Genomic DNA, 15,186 nt, shown 5'->3' with positions numbered 1-15,186 from the left:
ACTGGCAAGTCAATTTTACTGACATCTGATTGCAAAAGTGCAACCCGATGAAACACCATTCTCCGATCATCAGTGCAAAACACGCAGACACACTACCAGACATAATACACATACAGGCAAACAATGCACATGCAGGACAAGTATTCATCTATACCAGTGGTTCCTTTTTCTTTCCACTCACATCCCGCTTTAAGTAATCCCATGCCGTCGGTGCTCTGTGATTCGTAAGGGATTGCTTAAGTTGGGATGTGAGTGGGAAGGTTGAGAATCACTGCTCTAGACCCAATTGTTACCGAAATATTTTGCTTGAGAAAAATTGTCATTGGCCCATTTCCTTTGGAGTTATGAGACCATGCATATAACAAGTCCATTAGGTGCAATTAAAACAGTGGTTTTCAAACTTTTTTCTTTCCACCCACATACCACCTTAAGCAATCCCTTATGAATCACAGAGCACTCATGGCATAGGGATTACTTAACGAGGTGTGTGAACGGAAAGAAAAAGGTTGAGAACCACTGATCTATATGAATAAATAAATAGATAGTGGTTTGTAAATAAGAGAATCTCAGATGGTTAGAGTGAGCAGTTCCTTTGGTCGTTCAGCAGTCTCATTGCCCGGAGGGAGAAGCTGTTCCTCAGCCTGGTGGCTCTGATATTTCTGGCATCTCTTTCCCGATGGGAGCAGCTGAAAGATGCTGTGTTCAAGGTGGAAATGGTCCTTAATGATTTTGCACTCTCTCTTCGGACAACAATCCGGTAGATAATGTTGATGTCAGGTGGGGGGGGAAGGTTTAGGGAAAGGAGACTCTAGTGATCCACTTTTATGGTCCTGTGGATTGACATCCGATCCAGTTCTCTGCAGCAACTATTCCACATTGCGATTCAGCCGGCCAGGATGCTCTTGATAGAGGTCCTGCAGAAGACTGGCATGATGGTGGCTGGTAGCCTCGTCTTCTCAGGAACTGCAGTCACTATTGTGGCTTCCTGACAAGTGAAGAGATGCCTGTCCACGAGAGGTCACTAATTAAGTGGTGCTCTCCACTACCGAGCTGTTGATGAATAGTGAAGGGTTGTCATCCTGGTCCTCCTGATGACCTCAAGGACCCCCAAAAAGACAGCATTTCACAGACAACTGATTACTTTCAGCTGAGAGGTGCTATTAAGTCTCCGGATTATCCTAGTTCCAATATAATTTGCACTTGTGAACGGACCCTTAGTTCCTCAATATCAGTAAAGTTGGTTTGATAGGACTGATCGGGAAAATCGAGGAGCTAATGTTTATTCACCATCAGTGAAAGGTTTTTGGATCAGAAGCTCTATCATGCATCAGGGAGAGAAACTGCTCTTCAGATACCTGAAGGCTGAGGTCCCACATTACCTAAAAAAACAAATGAGTAAACAGTGGACAGGGATCCAGCAAGTGCTGGACCATGATGTGTACATGGAGGTGAGGAGGTTAGAGGGTTATGGGCGGTGGTTATATAGTTATATGACTTGCAAATCCTTCAGGACTGTCAAGATTATCAACTATGCAAACATCTTACTGAGACCAAGCACAGAAGAAGTTTAGCGTGCAGATCAGTGGGCACTGATGCTGGTGACTCAACATGAGTCACCAGGAGTACCTTTGACTTTTATTTCAATGACACTGCAGACAATCAGGTTTTTGAAGGGCCATACTAAAGTATAACAAAGTCTCAAAAGTGGAGGATATCCCTGCAAGTCCTAAAAGTAATCAAAAAAGGGCCTCAGTCACAAAATTCACATTTATCTCCCACATTTGGGAATGCAAAGATGTGCCTCAGTGATGCACAAGTTCAATAATTGCAGTAACTACACATGGTCTGCCACACAGAAACTGGGAAGAGGTAGCTGAAGAGTTAATTCTTCACATAAAGCACACGTGCTTCATTGGACAGCAATTCCAAGCTCCTCTTCCTTTCACAGAAATGGTCTCGCCTGTCGATGAGGAGGGACTGGGGAGAATTCCTCTTAAATATGCTTGCTTTGTACTGGCAAGCAAGCTTCAACTTTAACTAACGGCTCTGCGACACAGTCGATCACAGACTGGTATTAAGTAAAGCCATGTCATTGCCTCGTCACTCTTTCAAACTTTCTTGCCTCCATATTGTTCCTCATCTCCAAGTCGCTTCCTGTTCTGGTGCACAGCTTATATGCAGGATGAATGTGAAACTGTTCAATCCATGGAGCCTCACTCCAGAAACGAGGTCACGTCAACACCCGATATCAAACAAAAATCGGGAAAATCCCTATTATCTGGAATTCAAGCAACTGGAAACCCCAAGCAAACGCCAAAAAAAGAAAAATGAAGAAATAAACTAATTAAATAAATAGAGAGATTGGGAAAAAATTAATTGGAGTGAATAAGAATAAATAAAAGTTTTCAACTAAATGTTCTCTGAAGCAACACGCAGCCATTTGGTAAAGATCGGAACAAATATTCAGCCAGCAGAGCGCATCACGCGTGGCCCTCCTGCAGCAACCGTTTGAATAAATTTTCAATCACGTTGTATTCGAATAAAATGGCGGCGCCCAGGATGAAGAACTGGCTGATGCCGCCCAGCAATGGGGCGACCCCCCCCCCCACCCCTCTGCCAAAGTATCCCCCAATACCTGTCTTGTAAGAGTCTTTATTAGTATATTAGTATGTCTTTATCTGTAAACTTGGGAGATGGAGGGGTTAATTATGATTGTAGCGATTAACACAACGCTGTTACAGCACCAGTAATTGGGTTTGAATTTAAATTTTCTAACTTACAGGAATTACCTGATTAAAGTTAACTTTACATAATTAAGGACTACAATACTGATTTTTTTTTTTTCAAATTTACATTTTGCACTGTTTTCGGAACTGTTTACTCTTAAAGCAAGTTCATTAGTTAGGCATTGTAAGAGAGAACCTCAGGCAACCAGAAAAACTGCATATCTGGCATCCACAATCCCCTCAGGTGTCAGATACTGGGGCGTTTTCTGTGCATTCAGAGCATGAAGTTTATCGGACCTTTCATTTGATGTATGTGTTTTTAATGTGATTAGCTGTACTCACTCTTCCAGATGAGATATAGTCTTACCTTTGTTTTTTGATTCACGGTATGAATCGCAGGATAAGCTGCTCAGATTTTTTTTTGGTTAATTAAAAAGAAATAGAGTAGGTTAGGTGGGGCTTTATATATAATATTTTTGATATCTTTTCTGTCTTCACCCAGTGCAGTGGAGTGGGGGACTGAGTTTATACGGTTTGAATATATATATATGTGTGATATTTTTTTTTTTCAGTTTCGTTCCCTTTTCTTCATTATACTGTATTTATTATAAAAACCAATAAAAAAATATTGAAAAATAAAAAGTTCAGTGGTTGAGCTTCAAGTTTGAAGCATTCAATTTTACTAACAAATGTGGCTCACAAGCATACAGAGGCTGTGGGCACACCCAGGGTGAGACCACACAAATTGGGAAAGCAGCATTTGGGGTGGAAAAGGATCTTGAATGGAATCAGCCAGATTTCCAGGGCAGATGGGAGGAAGGGACCAGCTCACAAATTACTTACTTGCTGCCCCACCTGTGTGCGACCACAGGTCCCACATGGGCTTCAGTTACCCCAGAACCCACAGAAGTGAAAAGAAGTGATTGTCTATCCCTTCCTCACTTCCTTGCTGAAGAGTGGCAGGGAGGGAGGGAGGGTGGGGTTGTATCAGTAGAAGAGCAGGCCTGTGCATACCAAAACACTATCAGCATGGCATCACCACAGAAAGAATTGGTTTCGTCAAGTCAAAGTATCACAGATTTTAGTGAACTTCTTGGCCCCAAGTAGATCTTACTAAAATAAAACTGATTGCTTTGAAAAAAATCCTGTAAATGAGTCATTTTGTTCTTTCGAGTTGCACATACCACGATGAGAGCCTGGGATTAACAAGTGGCAACTAGAAGCAAAGAAGGTTCCTGTTTGGACAGGCTGAAAAATAAATACTCACCAACTTCCTAGAAATGCTCAACTTTTAACATCTCTTCCTCCAGTCTTTCACTCTTATAATATTGACCACACCATGTCTTCCAAAACTTTGCAAAGTCCTTGGTCATTTCACCCTCTTAAACAGAAGCCTTTACTGTCTGTTTACTTTTCAGATTTCACTTGTGAATCTGCAGGAATCATCTACTGCATCCGGTCTTCCCACTACATCAGAGAGACTGGGCAGAGACTGGGACATTGCCTTGTTGAGCAACTCAGCTCTGTCCAGGGCAATAGTGTGGATCTCCCAGTGGCCACCGATTCCCCATTCCATTCCCTTGCTGACACACATTCTCATGCACTGCAAGAGATTGTAGGAACAGCACATCATCTTCCGTCTGGACATCCTCCAACTGGATGCCATTAACACCGATTTCTCCAGTTTTCATTAAACCCCTCCCCCTCTCTTTGTCCTTGTCACCTTTCCCCAAGCTGTCTGTCTGTGCATATCTCTCTCTCTCTCTCTCTCTCTCTCTCCCAACCTCCCCCCCACCTCCTTTTTTCCTATGTCTCCTTTCACAGAGCCAAAATTAATTCTCGCCTTTCCTCTCATCTTATCCAATTAACCCCCTTTGTTGGTCTGGACTCCTCCCCCTGCCAGACTTCAGTCTTTATTCAGACAACTTTCTGATCTTTGCTTATTCCTTGAAGGTGTACTCAGGCCCAAAACATGGGTAATATATCTTTACCTCCTATGGAGGCTGTGAGACTGGCTGAGTTCCTCCAGCATTTCTGTGTGTTTTTACTGTCTTTACTTGTTCTATTTTGTCCTATGATGAATTCACTGATGGATCTCGAGGCCCTCAGGCTCACATACAGCTGTTCGTGAATGAATCAAATGTTTACCTGCACTAATTCACCTCAACCTTAAAATCTTAAAGTTTTGTTTCAATGAACTACTTTCCAACCAGATGGCATTAACATCAACTTCTCCGGTTTCCATTAAAACCTAGCCCTCCCACCCCCCCCCCCCCACCCCATCTTGGTCCCCCTGTCTCCTTTCCCCTGGTTCTCCCCCCCCTATCCCCTTTTCCCCTGTCTCCTTTCACAGAGTCAAAATCAATTCTCACCTTTCCTCTCATCATATCTGGACTCCTCCCCCTCTCATTCTTCCATCTTTCTCTCCCTGTCTTTATTGAGATGCTTCCCTGGTTTTTGCTTATATTTTGAAGATTAGCTCAAGTCCAAAACATCGATAAAATGACTGCCTCCTATGGACACTGTGAGACTGGCTGAGTTCCACCAGGATTTACTGTATGCTTTTACCATCTCCAATCAGTCCTGAATTGCCAAAATTTATTTCATATCAACTTGCATTTAATCTTTAGAACTGAGAGCATTACAAATTGAGATTTTTGTTTGGAGAATAACTGGTTAGAGATTATCATTTGCACCCTCTGATCATTCCCAATGAGTCCCTGTTGATTCAAATTTAAAACCTGCAGAGTTCACCTCAAGATTCATGCAAGCACAAAGCTGTTCATTTTTCTTTTAACAGAGCATCAAAAAATATGTATTTCAAGTTGTGTTCACTCTCTTCCGACTCAGCAGAAAGAACTGTCGAGCACAAAATCGTACACGGAAGTGTTTGCAATACCAGAAACATGCAGCTTACTAAGATTCAGAGCAGAATTGTGATTAATAACACAGATGGGAGCTCATTGTTATGTTGAGCAACACTCTGCTTGAACATCATTTTGAATGCATCAAGCATTTTCAGGGAAACTGCCCTCAAGACCATTAAATTAGATTTAGCACAAAATCCACTGGAGGCTGAATCTGCCTGCTGCTGCCTTTTGCATTGCCATGTTGGTTGCTTTCCCGCTATCGCTGCAGAATCCAGCACTCCAGCCAAAAAGCTTGACAGCACAGGCTGTTGACAAGCTATGTTTGTGATTCCCGGAATTCTTATGCAGCTGCTGTCATTGCATGTATTAGAATGGGAGAAAAAACTTCCTTTTAAATCCACTCTTGTAATGCGATCCAACCTGATTTATCTTTGCTGAATAATTTCTGTTGCAAAAAATCCATTTAAAAGAACCTGGTGGTTGTGGATGTGAAAGTCTGTAATATCTGGTGATTTAGGAAACTCCTTAAAGCTGCTAAAAAAAAGCTGCAAAATATAACATGCTTAATCATCATTTCAATATTCTCTCTTCACTTGAAGATTTGGGATCGAAGGGTAGAAACTCATGGGTGTCATTTACTTGTGAAGAATGCTCATTTGACTGAGGTGCCTGTTGAGTGTCCATGGGAAAGTTCTTTTCTTTGGCTTGGCTTCGCGGACGAAGATTTATGGAGGGGGTAAAAAGTCCACGTCAGCTGCAGGCTCGTTTGTGGCTGACAAGTCCGATGCGGGACAGGCAGACACGATTGCAGCGGTTGCAGGGGAAAATTGGTGGGTTGGGGTTGGGTGTTGGGTTTTTCCTCCTTTGCCTTTTGTCAGTGAGGTGGGCTCTGCGGTCTTCTTCAAAGGAGGTTGCTGCCCGCCAAACTGTGAGGCGCCAAGATGCACGGTTTGAGGCGTTATCAGCCCACTGGCGGTGGTCAATGTGGCAGGCACCAAGAGATTTCTTTAGGCAGTAATCACTCACTAATTCCCTCGCGATGTGAAGTACTGCCTCAAGAATGTCATAAAGAACCCTCCTCACCCTGTCTTCCTGCTTCGTAAGACCAGCACCTCTAGGTTCGAGAACATCTTATTTGCGACGAACCTCCCCTTGTCACAGTGATCACAGACTGCCCGACCCCACAAAACAATGGTCTGCACTATTTCCACACCACATTTTACTCTTGCACTCTGAATATGAAGTATCTGTTTGGCTGCAACAAGTAAGAGTTTCAATACCTACATATATTGCACAAAGTATATGACAATAAATGCATGAACCCCATTACGTTATATTGTTCCTGATGCTTCTCACTGTAGCATCCTCACTGTAAACTGGCCTATGTCAGACAACTAATCATAGCACAGGGCTAAACTTTGAAATGATATATTCCATAAAGCTGAATGGTGTTGTAAACTAGTACTGCAATACAGTTAAAACCCTGTTATCCGGAATTCAAACAACTGGCAACCTCAAGCAACCGGCTAAAAAAAACGGCAGAAAATAAATGGGTAAAAAAATTACGGACATTTAAAATTGTTGTGCCTCACTGATAGTTCTCCATTCATGTAACAAGCTGTGTAAAGCAACTGGAGAACTCACCTTTCCGGAATCTACCAACCTCCATAGGTGCTACATACCAGAGGTTTTACTATAAGTTTTGAACTCGAATTTCAACCTAAAAACCTTGAAATAAACATCCAGGTTATGTGTGTGCAATTAGCTCCTTCAGAGGAGATTCCTGATTAGGGCAGAAAAAAATTCAGAATGGAGAAACCAAATTTCATTTCATTTTAACAATCATAAAAATGTATGGTCTGCAATCAATGATCCACTTTTCACCCATGTGAAGATTTTTTTAAAAAGAAGTCAGCCCAGACCTTGTGCATTACATTTTACTGTGGAAGGCATGCAGTTGGTACAGCGCAATGCCTTTACAGCACTAGCGATCGGGACCAGGGTTCAAATCCCACGCTGTCTGTAAGGAGTTTGCGTGTTCTCCCCATGTCTGCGTGGGTTTTCCCCGGGGCCTTTGGTTTCCTCCCACCATTCAAAAGGTACCGCAGGTGCAGGTTGATTGGGTGTAAATTGGGCAGCACGGACACGAGGGATGAAGGCCTGTTACCTTGCTATATGCCTAAATTCAAATTTAATGGCTACTGGACTGTGATAACATTCAAGTGTAGATCAGTTGTCCCAAGAAAGGAACTTTCTGATATATCTGGGCTGATACCAAAATGACAATACAATTGAATTATTGATATCAGAGTGAGGAATATAACAGAGGAAAAATGAACAATCCTTCTTGATGACAGAAAACAGCAGAAAATTTTAACAATTTTCACTGGAGTACTTACCTTAAAGCAATTCTAATCATGAACTATGTGTGAACTGCAATCCGAATGCTTGAATTTTTGGAGAGAGATCAAGAGAAATGCATTAACTTTGTAGACGTGGAGAGCTTTGCTATAAGGAATGTCTGAGACAAAGATTGTTGATCATTCAAGGAAAGTCAGATGTAGCTCAAGGATCAGGATATCACCAAGTTCTGGAGAGAGGTTGAGATCACATGTGAATCACGCAACAAATGATGGCAGTGCACGGTTTAGTACATTGACCACAGCAGGGAAGAGTCTCTGAAAATAAATCAGAGTGCTGGCTGGCTACAACATGGCCTGGTATGAGGGCACCAACACCTCTGAGCGGAAAGCCCTGCAAATGGTAGTGGGCATCAGCCCAGTACATCACAGGCAAAACTTTCCCCACCATCAACAACATTTGCATGGAAGGCTGCCGTCGGAGAGCAGCAGCAATCATCCAAAATCCATACCACCCGGAACATGCCTCAGAGGTAGTCAACTGACCTAGGCTGTGTCCACAGGCGATTTGAAAATGAAAATGGCCGAACTGCTTATTCTGGTGACGTCAACGCTTGCGGGCAGCCAGCATCTGAACATCCAGCACCATTTCCGGTGAGTACGTGACGTGTCATAGCGGGGGTGGGATCCCCCTTAAATCCCCAGGTTGGTGATTTAATGGGTCGATCCTCCTGCATTTTAAAAGGTGCTTCCAGCACCTTTGCCCCAGTAATCGCACCTGGGTCCCAGGAGGGCTACCCAAGTGCTGCAGCTTAAAAGAGACTATTGAGTCTGGGGTGGCAAAATAAAAAAGACAGATAGGGCGAGGAGGGAAGGGACACGCGACTTGTACCTTGAGATCAGCATTATTTGTATTTAGTCAATTAATCTATTTGTTTATTTTAACCCTACCTTATTTGCCATCTCCCAAGGTAGAATCTGAATCCACAGTTCCAAATATATGGACCTCCAAATTACAAAACCAGCTGTATAATCATGGTTGTCAGGGTAGAAACAGAAGTGTTCCTTCCTTTGGCTAGCGTGCCCATGACCACATGCCACAGTTTCAAAGTAAGTGCACCAAGCTTTCAAATTAGAGCGTGGAATAAATGCAGTTTCTGCAACCAAATGGTGGAATTCACCTCATCTCCAAAACATACTCAGGAGAGATCAATTAATTGATGGATATTCAGGGAGTCAAAGCATAGAGGATTAGTGCAGGGAAGCGGCACTGAGGTAGAATCAAATGATCTCCCTGAAGGGTGGAGCAACCTAAATGGCCAACCCATGCTTCTACTTCAAAGAGAACCTCGAACTTTACAGCCCTTCAGCCCACGATGTTGTGCCACCCTAAATACCTACTCCACAACAATCTAATTTTTCCATACCTCACACCCATACTCCTCTATTTTTCTCTGAAGGATGAATTTCAATGTTAAACCTACAGCATGGTAACAGCCCCTTCCAGCCTCTGTGCCCATGCCTTCCAAACACACCAATTAACCTACAAACCCCATACGTTTTTGGAACGTAGGAGGATCGCCCGGAGGAAACCAACGGAGATCACGGGGAGAGCGTAGCACTGCTGTAATAGCAGCACTGCCACTAGTGTGGACTCAGGAGAGGGAAGACGCAGTGCTGCTCTGAAGGGTTCCAGCTGGTCCAGGTCCCTCTGCAAGCTTCGAAAACCTTCTTCGTTGTCCACAACGCCTCCATCTCAGTGTGATCTGCAAACTTGCTGATCCATCTTACCACATTAGCATCCGGATCGTTGATATAGATGACAAGCAACAATGGTCTCAACGCACCACTGGTCACAGGCCTCCAGTCTGAGAAGCCATCATCCACCACTACTCCTGTTCAGCTACTGTCAAATCCATGTCACGGCTTCACCATGATTACCTAGTGTCTTAACCTTCGTGACTAACCTCCCATATGGGGACCTTGTCAAAGTCCACGTAGACAACATCCACAGCCTTTCGAAGTAACCTCCTCAAAAAACTCTATAAGATTTGTTAAACACGACCTACCTCGCACAAAGCCATGTTGACTATCCCTAATCAGTTTCTGGCCATCCAAATGATTGTACATCTGATCTCTTAGAACACCTTCCATTAATTTACCTACTACAGACGTCAGGCTCACCAACCTATAATTTTGAGAGTTACTTTGGGAGCCTTTTTTAAACAACAGAAGAACGTGACCCACCCTCCAATCCTCCGGCACCTCACTCATGGCTCAGGACATTTTAAATATTTCTGCCAGAATCCCTGCAATTTCTACACTAGCTTCCCTCAAGATCTGAAAGAATACTTTGTCAAGCCCTGGGATTTATCCACTCTTTTTTGATTTAAGACAGCACTTTGTCCTATTTAATCTATGAGGTTCCATGTCCTCATTGTTTGTTTTCCTTATTTCCCACAACTCTCTGTCTGTTTCCTGAGTGAATACAGATGAAAAAATAGGATTAAAATCTTCCTCATCTCTTTTGGCTCCATACAAAGCTGATACTGATCTTCAAGGGGACCAATTTTCTCCCTATTATCCTTTAGCTCTTAATATACCTGTAGAAACCCTTAGGATTTTCATTCACATTGTCTGCCAACACAACCTCATGTCTTCCTTTAGCCTTCCTGATTTTTTTTTCTTGCATTATTTCTACTCTTCAAGAACCTCATTTGCCAATACCTGCTATGCACCACTCTCTCCTTCCAAATCAGATCCCCAGTATTCCTCTAAAATCAAGGTTACCTATGCCTTCTAACCTTGGCTTTAATCCCGACAGGAACATACAAACTCTGTACTCTCAAAATTTCACCTTTGAAAGTCCTCCACTCACCTCACACATCCTTGCCAGAAAACCTGGATACCATGCCCAGAAGGCATAGTAGTTTTGATCTCGTGACAACTAAAGCTTGATGTTTAACTCAGAAATGTTCAGAAGTTTTCAGCCCAGGTGCAGAAATATTAAGGAAAACCGTACAGAAATGCGGGTGGAACTCAGCCAGTCTCGCAGCGTCCATAGGAGGTGAAGATAATATTATCCATGTTTCAGGCCTAAGGCTTTGTTGAAGGAGGGCTCAGGCCCGGAATATCAGTAATATATCTTTACCTCCTATGGACACTGCAAGTCCGGCTGAGTTCCACCCACATTTATGTGTGCTTTTACTGCCATCACAACATCTGCAGACTTTCATGTTTCACTCTGCAAAAACATTAAGGCCCATCAGCTTTGTCTTGGCCAGGCTGAAGCAAAGTGATAAACCAATGTGACCTGCATACAAGAGGAAGTGCCATGCAGCACCATTAAATGAACTGGGATAAATCTCTCCTTCACACAAGAGCAGGACTTGCATACAAATCAAATCTGTGGATGTTTCAAAGACCTGAGGATTCCTCAAGACATCAAGGCATGAAATACCACATTTCATGCTATTTTTCCTGGTAGGTTGAACTAATTTAGTTGAAAAATCAATGTCCTGCATCAGTGAGAACATCTTTCAGAAATCCAGAAACTTCCAAATGGATTATTGAAAAGGAATGTATCCTACTCTTTAGACAAGTGCAAACTGCCCCCCTAAACTCACATTCTACTTTAAGCAACCTTTCTGTCATAAGTGATTGGTAAGGGACCACTGTTTTAATCGTACCTAATTGACTTGTTTTGTGCATGGTTTCATAACTCCAAAGGAAATGGGCCAATCTTCTCAAGCAACATATTTCAGTAACAATTGGGTCTAGAGCAGTGATTCTCAGCCTTCCCTTTCCACTCACATCCCACCTTAAGCAATCCCTTACTAATCACAGAGCACCGACGGCATAGGGATTACTTAAGGTGGAACGTGAGACTAGGGGGGCAGTTTGAAAACTACTGCTTCAGGCCAACGTAAGCCACAGAAAATATTGATTTATATTAAATGTATGCTACCGAGTACTGATATACTCTGAATAATGTACATAAACCGACACCATGTCAGACATGCAATGCACCAGACAACTATCTACACATTAGCATTGCCAAGTCTGGTTCAGGTGTGCACATTAATAAAAGAAAAATTCAAAGTCCAAATTTTGCAATATTATGAACTTTGAATGGACCAGATCGCATATATTTTGAATTACCTCCAGGTATGTTTGAGCCTACCCTCTGTAAGCTAATTAGATTGGCAATACATGCCAGCGTCTTACCCTTCTCAGTTTAGTCATGCCTTATAGATATTCAGTAGCACATCCTGATCCTAGAAGTGGCCACCCCAGCTTGCATACATCCCTCTTGAAGCTCTCGTCTAACCATCCAAACTTTGTGCTGTCTACATCATTACTAAGCTCTTCAATAAAACTTAAAGAGGTTATAATTTTCTGCATCAACTCTTGATATACCTCAGGAAACAGTCTGATTTCACTTCAGCACTCTTAAAGAGACTTAGTTCAATCCCTCACATGAATTGTTGAATAATGCAATTATCTATTTTAATTATTTTGAGTGAGGGATTAGCTTTGGCTGGGTCAGCTGGATAATTCTCCTCCTGTAGTGTACTATGGGATTCATTTCCATCCCCTGAGAATAAAGAGGGCTGCAAGATCTTAAAACAGAACTAAACTAAATATATTGGATGGAAAAACACATAGAAATGCTGGAGGAACTCAGGCACTCTCACAGCGTCCATAGGAGGTAAAGGTATATTACCGATGTTTCGGGATTGAGCCCTTGAGAATTGTCGAGTTCCTCTGTGTGTTTTCACTATAATCACAGTGTCTGCAGACTTTCATCTTTCATTATATTGTATGTAAAGGCTGGCCGGGCTATGAAAACATTGTTGTAGAGTATAAACTGTTACATAAAATAAACACATTTGTCATAGTCAAAGTTTTATGGCACAGAAATAGGCTCTTTGGCCCAACTCGTCTCTGCCAGCCAAGTTGCTTCTAGAGCTAGTTACATTTTCCTCTGTTTAGTCCATTTCCCTCTCCAACTTTTCTATCTGTTGACCTGTCTAAATGTCTTTTGAGCATTGTGTCCACCTTTACCATTTTTTCTCCTGACAGCTTTTTCCACGTACCCATTACTCTCTGCATAAAATGTCATCCCTCAGTGGCCAAGGTTCAGGCACCTCCAAACCGTCTCAGCAGGAAGTCAAACTTACTGCAGTGAAGATCCCTTTCAGCAAGACAAACAGGGGAGAAGGTGGGGTCTTGGTGACTGCTGGCTTTCCTGTGGTTAATTAACATAATTAATGGGCAAGGTCCAAAGAGGCAAAGCTGTTGCAGAATGAGCCTTGCATTAGGATCGATGTTGAGCCTTCACTCTTCCAGCTTGGGATTGTGAGGCCTGGACTTTTCCATTTTACTGAATATCACAAGTCACACCTCATTGGTGCTACAATCTGGAGACAGTTCAACACCTAGAATGCTGATCCAAATGCCCAATTTCACTGTCATTGTCCAGCGAAGCACAGGGACTTAAATTGTAAAGAGTGTGCCAGGTTGGATGGCTCTTGGTTCTTGATCGTCAGGGATGGTTCCAATGTTGGTTTTGCTCAGCTGCAAAGGTAGGAAAATAGATCCTCAGAGTTTACCTTGGATTCCTGATTCTTTATTTAGACAGCAGGATACCATCCATTTTATCTCCCTCCAAACAAATTCTCAATGCTTATTTCTGAAATGCAGCACTGGAAATAAAACCTCCCAATTTATTTTAGTTGAACATAAGTCTCCAATGCTACATTTAATTAATAGTTTAAAAAAAAACATTTTTGGCCAACCTGACATATTGAGAGTCATGTTATTTGTGTGAGTGTGCGTGGTATTTAACAGATTCTGATCATTGAACAAACTGTTAGGATGTGAAGCATACCTGTTTAGTATCGCCTTGAGAGCAAAGAAACAAACATATTTATCTATCCACTGACCTACTTTTCACACAACTCTGCCTCCAGCCAACATGGGGTTTCTCATGCACACTCCTCTGATACAGACACCAAACGCTAGCTGGAAACAACATGAATATTGTCTTGACTAACCCAGGCCCCTCTTATTTAGTACACAGAGTTTAATAACATGATTCTTCCCAATCACTTCCTGCATTCCTGATTTTTACTCAGTGTTGGATTGTTACAAAGCCTTGACACTGCTGCAAGCTAAAGGCTTACCTCTTGTTCAACCAATTACATTGGTTTGAATGTCACTCAGATTCAACTTCAAAATAAATTTACTGCAGTGAAATTAGTGCCATTTGGCTCTCTCAATGCCCTCACAGACTTGACAGAGTGTAATATTTTAGCCTTCAACCACTCACCCAAATATTGTTTAAGACTTCATAGCATCAGAATCTATAACATCAGGTTACTGTTATACGTCTGGTTCTTTTTTCTAATTTGTGGTGGGACATCCCTGCATTGATTATGGCTTGTAATCTGGTCCCACAAATTTTGACCTCCTCTTGTGTCTGAATGAAGATACACATATTACAGGCACTCCCTGACTTGCGACGTACATCTATCCGCACACAAGACCAAACTTATTTTAAAAAATAAAAGAAATATACAAAACTTACATGATTACAGTGAAAAATCGGGCCTGTTTATGGTGAGTGCCACGTTGGCTGAGCCAACCTCTCGTGAGAGCTGGCCGCCATGTTGGCTGGTAACCAATCTCTCGCGAGAGCTGGCCTTGGTTGCCGCCACGTTGGCTGGTGTGACTCCAACCTCTCGTGAGAGCTGGCCTTGAGAGATTTCACTGCATTTTAACTCGTGTCTTGTTTTTTTTCTGATTCGGTTGCTCAATATTCTGACAGTCAGACAGAATTTAGAGGCCAGTAGAGTCCGCAAGGTGCTCAGGGTCGGCAGCCACAGAGAGAATTAGAAGGATTCGGAGATGGAGAATGGAAGGAAATCGATCATTTTACTCTTCAATATCACAGGTAGGGCGATTCCCTGACATATGTCCATTCCGAGATACGACCGGTGTAAGGTAAAACATCATGAGATGGGAATGTGTAGGGAGTTACCCTGTACAGGGCAGTAACAAGAAGGGGAGGTGTCCTTGTACTCCTGTTAGGTAAAACATCATGAGATGGGACCGGAGAAGGAGTCACCCAGTACTAAGGAGTAACAGAATGCATCCTTGTACTTACAAGATAAGAGAGACATTGATGGATTGAGAGGCAGGAAGCTAGCAGGGAAAGGATAGCAA

General features: G+C 42.6%; 1 protein-coding gene across 3 annotated transcripts in view; it reads right to left on the bottom strand.

Annotated features, from left to right (window-relative positions):
* Nucleotides 1–15,186, bottom strand: part of LOC138735754 (proto-oncogene tyrosine-protein kinase Src-like) — a 151,065-nt gene that overhangs the window by 37,252 nt on the left and 98,627 nt on the right. The window lies entirely within an intron of this gene.

The sequence above is a fragment of the Narcine bancroftii genome, chromosome 6, assembly GCF_036971445.1.
Source record: "Narcine bancroftii isolate sNarBan1 chromosome 6, sNarBan1.hap1, whole genome shotgun sequence".
Lineage (NCBI taxonomy): Eukaryota > Metazoa > Chordata > Chondrichthyes > Torpediniformes > Narcinidae > Narcine > Narcine bancroftii.
The sequence above is the reverse complement of the archived record's forward strand: the minus strand, read 5'-3'. Positions and strand labels throughout refer to the sequence as shown.